This window comes from Aedes albopictus, chromosome 3, assembly GCF_035046485.1.
Source record: "Aedes albopictus strain Foshan chromosome 3, AalbF5, whole genome shotgun sequence".
NCBI classification, from domain to species: Eukaryota; Metazoa; Arthropoda; class Insecta; order Diptera; family Culicidae; genus Aedes; species Aedes albopictus.
In genome coordinates this window covers 6,933,909-6,943,160 of record NC_085138.1, presented here as the reverse complement: position 1 = coordinate 6,943,160, position 9,252 = coordinate 6,933,909, and positions in this window count along the sequence as shown.

Below are 9,252 nucleotides of genomic sequence, written 5' to 3'. Positions count from 1 at the left end.
AGAGGATTCCGGAGAGAATCCTGAGAGGATTCCGGAGAGAATCCTGAAAGGATTCCAGAAAGAATCCTGAGAGGATTCCGAATAGAATCCTGAGAGGATTCCGAAGAGAATCCTGAGAGGATTCCGGAGAGAATCCTGAGAGGATTCCGGAGAGAATCCTGAGAGGATTCCGGAGAGAATCCTGAATGGATTCCGGAGATAATCCTGAATGGATTCCGGAGAGAATCCTGAGAGGATTCCGGAGAGAATCCTGAGAGGATTCCGGAGAGAATCCTGAGAGGATTCCGGAGAGAATCCTGAGAGGATTCCGGAGAGAATCCTGAGAGGATTCCGGAGAGAATCCTGTGAGGATTCCGAATAGAATCCTGAGAGGATTCCGGAGAGAATCCTGAGAGGATTTCGGAGAGAATCCTGAGAGGATTTCGGAGAGAATCCTGAGAGGATTTCGGAGAGAATCCTGAGAGGATTTCGGAGAGAATCCTGAGAGGATTTCGGAGAGAATCCTGAGAGGATTTCGGAGAGAATCCTGAGAGGATTCCGGAGAGAATCCTGAGAGGATTCCGGAGAGAATCCTGAGCGGATTCCGGAGAGAATCCTGAGAGGATTCCGGAGAGAATCCTGAGAGGATTCCGGAGAGAATCCTGAGCGGATTCCGGAGAGAATCCTGGGAGAATTCCGGAGAGAATCCTGAGAGGATTCCGGAGAGAATCCTGAGAGGATTCCGGAGAGAATCCTGAGGGGATTCCGGAGAGAATCCTGAGAGGATTCCGGAGAGAATCCTGAGAGGATTCCGGAGAGAATCCTGAGAGGATTCCGGAGAGAATCCTGAGAGGATTCCGGAGAGAATCCTGAGAGGATTCCGGAGAGAATCCTGAGAGGATTCCGGAGAGAATCCTGAGAGGATTCCGAAGAGACTCCTGAGAGGATTCCGGACAGACTCCTGAGAGGATTCCGGAGATAATCCTGAGTGGATTCCGGAGATAATTCTGAGTGGATTCCGGAGAGAATCCTGGGAAGATTCCGGAGAGAATCCTGGGAGGATTCCGGAGAGAATCCTGGGAGGATTCCGGAGAGAATCCTGGGAGGATTCCGGAGAGAATCCTGGGAGGATTCCGGAGAGAATCCTGGGAGGATTCCGGAGAGAATCCTGGGAGGATTCCGGAGAGAATCCTGGGAGGATTCCGGAGAGAATCCTGGGAGGATTCCGGAGAGAATCCTGGGAGGATTCCGGAGAGAATCCTGGGAGGATTCCGAAGAAAATCCTGGGAGGATTCCGGAGAGAATCTTGGGAGGATTCCGGAGAGAATCCTGGGAGGATTTCGGAGAGAATCCTGGGAGGATTCCGGAGAGAATCCTGGAGGAGGTTGAAATCTCCCAAAAAATGACCACGTTGTTTATGGATAGCCCCTTAGTATTTTTCATACTCACAATATGCAATAGGTTCTCAGATCAGCGGCTAGATATTGGGCTCCGATGCACCGAGATTCCATGAATTCAATGCTACGCAGCGCACTACGTAGTGGATCGGTACCTACGACATCCTTGATCCAATCAAGCAGTATACGCTGGCCGTTAACATAATCGACATGGTCTGGCTAGGGTTAACGGACGGTTTAGTGCAATTGATCCTCAGTCAGGACTTCCTGTGGTTTGCAATTACCTTTGAATTTGTGGTACACCATGATCGCTGGTAACTTCGTATTACTCCTGAATAGCGTCAGGACGCTGGCACATCCGGTCCGTCCTTATTGATTTGTCCTTGATCAAACAGGCATTTGCCACTGACACCCGGAGCCAAGAAGTGTTTAAATGTCCCTTGTAAGCAGGTATATGTATGTTGTAAAACCTATCAATTGGAGTGGTTCCCAGATGAATAATTGAATAATAACACTTTTGAAATGTTGATTACACATAGCCGTCTCGGCAAACGTCGTACTGGCTACTTACTATGTTTTTTGACATCCAGTTCCATAGCGAAGTGCCCCGCAAATTAATCTGTATGGGAGGCCCCCGTTCCAGAGACTGGAGAGGTCTCACACCAAGCTAAGAACCTTCCCCGGCCCCAACAGCACCCACATACAAAATTTCACACCGATCGGTGCAGTAGTTTCCGAATCCATAGCGGTCAGACAGACAGACAGACAGACAGACGGAAATCCATTTGACAGTTCTCAAACTGTTTGCTGTCGAAAGCAGGTACGCTACAGTAGCCGTGCTGTCAGTTAGTTGGTAGCAATTTGAAATATTTAATTTTATAGTAGCGTTTTTATAGCAAATTCAAAAGGAAAGATTTCACACAACGTAGGGTAAAAATTGAACGTATAGTAATAAAGTTAGTCAGTAAGAATCGAACCTTCGAGAAATAAAGTTCTTTTCCAAAACGCCAAATAAAGTGATCCAGAAGTGTAAAACTAGTAGTTTTTGTGTGGTGAATTCTTGTGGTGCCCAGTTCCGCCGATAGTGACCGGCCCCGGTAGTGTTCTGCCCGTGTGTGATCCCAATCCCAGCCGGAAGCCACGATCCTGCCCTATCACCATTTTTATATATATAGAAGATAGATATCGATTGTCGTAGCCGAGAGTAGTTTTCCGGATTATAATTATAAAAATACACGGAATTACACGAGGAACTATCGAAACGTTTTTATTCGCGTGGTTAACATGGCGACTACAATACATAACTGAGGTGCAAGTGGGGGAGATTAACAAAGCAAAACAAGATAGTTATATAGTGGGCAATTTAGGATTCGGTAGGGTTGCCAGTAATCGTGCCAGTAATTCAGTGTGGCATTTTAGGTAAATCTATAACAACTCTTCCCCCCTTGGAAATATGTACTTATCTCTACAGATCAAGTCTCCGAGGCGGTTTGATAATCCTTGATGATCGCCTTGGTGATTGCTGGTAGTTGGGTCCAGCGCGTACTCCAGGGATCTGCGGCCTTGGCTCAGGTACCGCAGGTGGTACGTTCGGCCGGGGTACAGCAGATGCACTCGTCGAAGGTTGTGGTTCAGCAATCGGGGTTGCCGCAGTTATTAGCGGCGGAACGGCAGCACATGGAGTCTGTGTCGGGACATCGCTTCGTGGAACAGCTGGAACAGTTTCCATTTCCACGGGAATTGCCGGCAGCGTAGGGCGTGCTGGCAGGTTGGCACCGACCTCCCGTAGCTGGTCGATATGGCGCTTCCAGAGTCGACCGTCATCCAACTTGATGTTGTAGTGAAGTTTGCCCAGTTTCTCCGCAACGTGACCGTATTTCCACTTCTCCTTGTCCAAATAGTCACGAGCAGCGACTCTCGTCCCCTCCGCGAGCGATTTAGCACAAACATCTGGATTCTTCGCGGTGGCAGAAGCGTTCGGCACCATTAGGTCAAGTCGAGACCGGATTTGTCTGTTGAACAGCATCATTGAAGGCGACTTTCCGGTGGCAGGGTGTATGGTTTTCCGGTAGCTGAGCAGGATGTTGCAGAGCTCCGGATGCATCCTCGACTTGTCGCAGCTTAGAGCTTTCATTTTGTTCTTAAAGGTTTGGATAAAACGCTCGGCCTGTCCATTTGTAGCCGGGTGATACGGAGCACCCATCTTGTGAACGATTCCGTTGAGCTGCAAAAACCTCTGGAAATCAGTCGACGTGAACTGCACGCCATGATCGCTGACGAGCACAGCGGGTATCCCAAAGGAAGCAAAGAATTCACGACACGCATGGATGGTGGTGCTCGTGGTGATGTCACGGAGGATCCGCACTTCCGGCCACTTGGTGTAGGCATCCACAAACACGATAAAGTACGTGCCCATGAATGGACCTGCAAAGTCCACGTGCACTCTCTCAAACGGCTCCTTTGGCTTCTCCCAGCAGTGTAGAGGGACTTTCACTGGATCAGGGCGTGTCATCTGACAAGCCGCGCAGCATCGGACAAGCTCCTCGATGTCCTTGTCGATTCGCTCCCACCAGACGTAGCCTCTGGCGAGCGACTTCAGCCGTGTAGTCCCAAAGTGAGTAGAGTGCAGCTCCGTTAACACCTTCCGTCGCAAATCCGGTGGGACATACACACGGATCCCGCGCATGATGCATCCTTGTTGTAGTGCGAACTCGGTTTGATCGATTCCGAACCGATCGCGGGCTTCCACCGTTTTCCCGTTTTTCAGTCCTTGCAGCAGCACTTGTACCGTAGAATCAGCAGCAGTCGACTTCGCGAGATCGTCGACCGTCAGCGGCAGTGTCTCGATTATGCTGACCTCGAGCAAGTCAACCTCCTCGACGACGTTGTCCGGTGTCTTCGCACCGACCGGCAAACGGGAAAATGCATCCGCATTGTAATGCTCCTTCGTTGGACGAAACTTGATGGTGTAGCGGAACGACGCGAGGAACGTCGCGTAGTGCTGCATCCGTAGTGCCGACATTGCCGGCAAACCCTTGGTTTCCGAAAATATCTGCTTCACCGGCTCATTGTCGGTAACGAGCCAGAACTTCCGTCCATACAAGTATTGGTAGAACTTCCGCACTCCAAAGATGATCGCATAAGCTTCACGGTCGATTTGCTTGTACCTTCGCTGAGTATCGTTCAGTGTCTTCGACGCGTACATGATTGGTCGCTCAGTACCGTCCGGCATAATGTGGCTAAGCACTGCACCGACCCCGTATGGAGACGCATCGGTCGCCAGCACCAATGGTAACTCCGTACTGTAGTGTACCAAGAACCGGTCGGATTGCATTTCGTCCTTCACCTTCGAAAAGGCTTCTTCGCACTCCTTTGTCCAATGGAAAGCCACATTGTTACGCAGTAGACGGTTCAACTGGTATATGGTCGTACTCAAATGTGGAAAGAAGCGACCGTAATAATTGACCAACCCAACAAATGAGCGGACTTGCTCTTTGGTCGTCGGCGCAGGCATGTTCTGAATGGCATCAATCTTATTTCTTACCTTGTGGATTCCGTTGCGATCGATCAAGTAGCCGCAGTATTCGATTTGATCAGCAAAGAACTGACACTTGTCCAGGTTGATCCGCATGTTGTATTGGCTGAGCCGCTTCAGTACTTCCTCGAGACGCTGCAGGTGGACCTGGTCGTTAGGCCCCGTTACTCGAATGTCGTCCAGAAATACCGTTACACCTGGAATCCCGTTCAGTACTTCCTCCATCAAGCGTTGCCAGATAGCCGGAGCGGAGCTGACTCCGTACATCAGCCTCGTCGGTCTGTACAGTCCCAGGTGAGTGCTCAAAGTGAGGACCTCCTGATCCTCCGGACTGACCTCCAGCTGCAGATAGGCTTGCGAGAGATCAATCTTCGTAAACTTCTCACCACCTGCCACATTAGCAAACAGCTCCTCGACGGTGGGCAGGGGGTGTTCATCGACCACGAGATTAGGATTCACTGTGATCTTATAATCACCGCATAGTCGCACTCGATTGTTCATTTTCATCACTGGGACAACCGGTGTCGCCCACGCACTGTGGTTCACTTTCACCAACACACCATTCTTCTCTAAGGTTTTAATCTCCTCTTCGACCGCATCCCGAATGGAAAACGGAACCGGTCGCGCACGCAAATACACCGGCCGCACATCTGGCTTCAATTGCAGTTTGGCTGTTAGCCTTTCGATTTTACCCATCGACTTCTCACAGACGTTTCCGTATCGCTCAATGAGCTTTTTCACCGATTCAGCACTGTTGTCAACCGCGATCGTGTGGACGTTTTCGTAAAACTTGTTCACATCAATGTTCAGCACTTTCATCCACCCACGACCCAGCAGTGGATGCTTTTTGTTCTTCGCCACGTACAGCAACAGTTCGTGATTTTGTCCACCGTAATTCACGCGCACAACACACATTCCGCACAGCTCGATCATGTTCCCACTGTAGCTCACCAAAGCAGTGTCCGGGTGATGCAGTTTAGCCGTGGGAAAGATTCTTCTCTGGTCCGACACACTCATGATCGATACTGGCGAGCCGCTGTCAACTTCAAATTTCACAGTGGCATTGTTCACTGACAGCTCCAGCCAGAACTTTTCAACGCTATTGTTGAAATCAGCAGCATCATACACTCCGCAGATCTCTTTCGTATGCACACTTTCTCCGCAGTTTCCATTCCCCGCATTTTGATCCAGCTGGTGTGTATCACTTTTTCTTCGGGCACCCTCTGCCGCAATCTTCTTCAGGCAAACTTTTTGCAGGTGGCCTGCCACCTTGCAGTAGTTGCACGTCGTCTTCACGTGCGGGCACTTATTTGCGAAGTGAGCGGGGCTCCCGCAACGAAAACACTCTCCCTTCTTCTTATCACTGTGTGCTTCTGCACTCACTTTCTTCGCAGGAACGACGCACTTTTTGTTCGCCTTCGATTTTGCGTGCTTGTTTGGCAGATGCTCCACAAGGTTCAGCTCCGGTTTTCCCTGACGCGAATGGATCTCCTGTCCACCTTTGGCCGACGCCTCCATCGACACTGCAATCTCGCGGGCACGGTCCAGCGTAAGATTGCGCACCTCTAGCAGACGCGCCTGTATTCCCCGGTCTCTAATCCCGAAAACAAACTGATTCCGCAACGCAGTATTGAGATAGTTGCCAAAATTGCAGGTTATGGCCAACTTTCTCAAAGCAATGAGATAATCGTCGATCGATTCCTCTGCACGTTCGTCGCCTTGCTTGCGACATTTGAACCGGAAGTTTTCCAAGATCTCGAGTGGTTCCGGGTTAAAATGGGTTTCGAGAATCTGCACCACTTCGTCGTAGGTCTTCGTCTGCGGTTTTTCCGGAGCAATTTTGTCCGAAACTACATCGTAAGTTTCGGCTCCCATATAGTGCAGCAGCATCGGCAGCTTCGCCTGGGGACCAACTCCGAACAGCAAAAAAGCACCCTCCAGCCGCTCCACCCAGCGGGACCATTTCATCTTATGGCGATCAAATGGCTCGACTGTGAACGTCGACTGCATCGCGACTGGGGCCACAGCAGCAGCGTATGGCGGAGCACCTCCTCCAGCCGGTCCACCACCGGGAGCAAACAGAGCCCGGTTTTGCGCATTGGCCACGGAATTGGCCGGATTTTCGTCACCTTGCATCCTCGTCGTCAAAACTGTCGTAGCCGAGAGTAGTTTTCCGGATTATAATTATAAAAATACACGGAATTACACGAGGAACTATCGAAACGTTTTTATTCGCGTGGTTAACATGGCGACTACAATACATAACTGAGGTGCAAGTGGGGGAGATTAACAAAGCAAAACAAGATAGTTATATAGTGGGCAATTTAGGATTCGGTAGGGTTGCCAGTAATCGTGCCAGTAATTCAGTGTGGCATTTTAGGTAAATCTATAACATCGATCTTTAAAAATGTATGACAATATGTGGTGCGGTATGGTCTTGGTCATGGTGCATTCACAGCATCTGTTCAGGTAATCTACTCATGCTCAGTCGAAGATCCGTTAAGCATTTTTTTTTTTGTTATGGAATCTTGATATTATGTTCAATAAATAGTGCATAAGAATGTTTAGGGATACTTGAAATGTGTCGATTTCTGAATGCTGTTTGGTTATCTAGGTGACTGTGGGAACAATATTCAGTAAACACGACAGCACTGCAATGTCAAATGCATCGATCTCGTACCATCGAACTGCTGCGGAAGATAAAATTAAGGTACATGATATCTTGTTACAGACCAATAATAATAAATAAATGCCTCATTTTTACGTTGATTACGTCTCTTGGCACTCAATGTTAAAATACATAATTCTATTCTGTTTTATTTTATGTGATTCGTTTAAAATTTTGGTTACTTAATAACTTGGTTATCTAAACAGTTTTAGCCATGATTTATACCATAATCCGAACAAAGTTCCGAGTCAAACTATGACAGGCTGAAGGCGTTTATTTGACAAGTGATAAGCACATTGTTCAGGAGCATATGCTTATCGATACATCAGCTTAATAAGATACAGACAAATGTTTTGTTAAACTCTTTTGTTAAGGAATCAATGCTTGTCGAATAAATTTCTTGTTAAACTTTTGAAAAGTGTTTTAATTTATCATTGTCGATACCAATGAGGAAAGTCGAAAATTGACTACTTTCTCAATTAAAAAATCATTTAAACAGTAATGTGTAGAGCATAATTTTAGTTCAGCCATCATTACCATTGTTAAGCAACAATTCGGCAAGCTTGCTTGTTTGTGACTTGCAATTGTTAGTTGGGAGGTTACTGAAACGGTAAACAATATTTTGTATTATTGATGGTAAATAGGTAAAAGTAAGGAAATTGTTTCAGGTAGCAACGTTTTACGTAATCAGAGGAGGCCAACAGTGTCTTTTGGGCAGAATACCCGCAACCGAGTTGAGAGTTCTGTTTGTTGGTTTACCTAGTACGCATGGGGTAATGTCGGTAAAGGTAGGTGATAAACGTCCGTTCCCCAAAATCAAGGGTGTAAAGGTGACGATACCGATAGATAAAACCGTTCCGCCTGTATGTCAACATCCGCGGCGGCCACCGATTGCATTGATGTCAAAAATCGAAGACAAACTGAACTCTCTTCTGGCTAACGATATAATTGAGCCGGTCGAAGGCGGTTGTCAGTGGGTGTCACCTTTAGTTACGGTGATTAAAGACAACGGTGTTTTGCGCCTTTGCGTAGAAATGCGCCGGGCAAATGTTGCTATCGTGAGGGAAAGGCATCTGATGCCCACTATTGATGACTTCCTTCCACGATTCGCTGGTGCCAAGTACTTTAGCCGCCTCGACATTAAAGAAGCTTTCCACCAAGTGGAGCTTGATGAGGATAGTCGCTTTATTACGACGTTCATCACACACATGGGCCTTTTCCGTTACAAACGGCTTATGTACGGGATTGTGATTGCTCCGGAGATATTTCAGAGGATTCTCGAGCAAATTATCAGCCGGTTCAGCGAATACACGGTAAATTTCATCGACGACATACTAATATTCGGCAAGACCGAAAGCGAGCACGATGCTGCACTTGAGTCTACCCTATCTACCCTGAAGGAGTATGGAGTTCTACTGAACCAGGAGAAATGTGTGTTTAAAGTCCAAAAACTGGATTATTTGGGACACACTTTGTCCGCTGAAGGCATACAACCCGCTCAAGATAAGATTGCCGCCATTCAGCAGTTTCGTGCACCTTCGAGTTCGGAGGAAGTTCGGAGTTTCTTAGGACTTGTGACGTACATCGGTCGGTTCTTGCCGGATCTAGCTACCGTCACTGTTCCACTTCGTGAAATGACTTGCGCTGGCGTTAAGTTCGAATGGGGTGAAGAT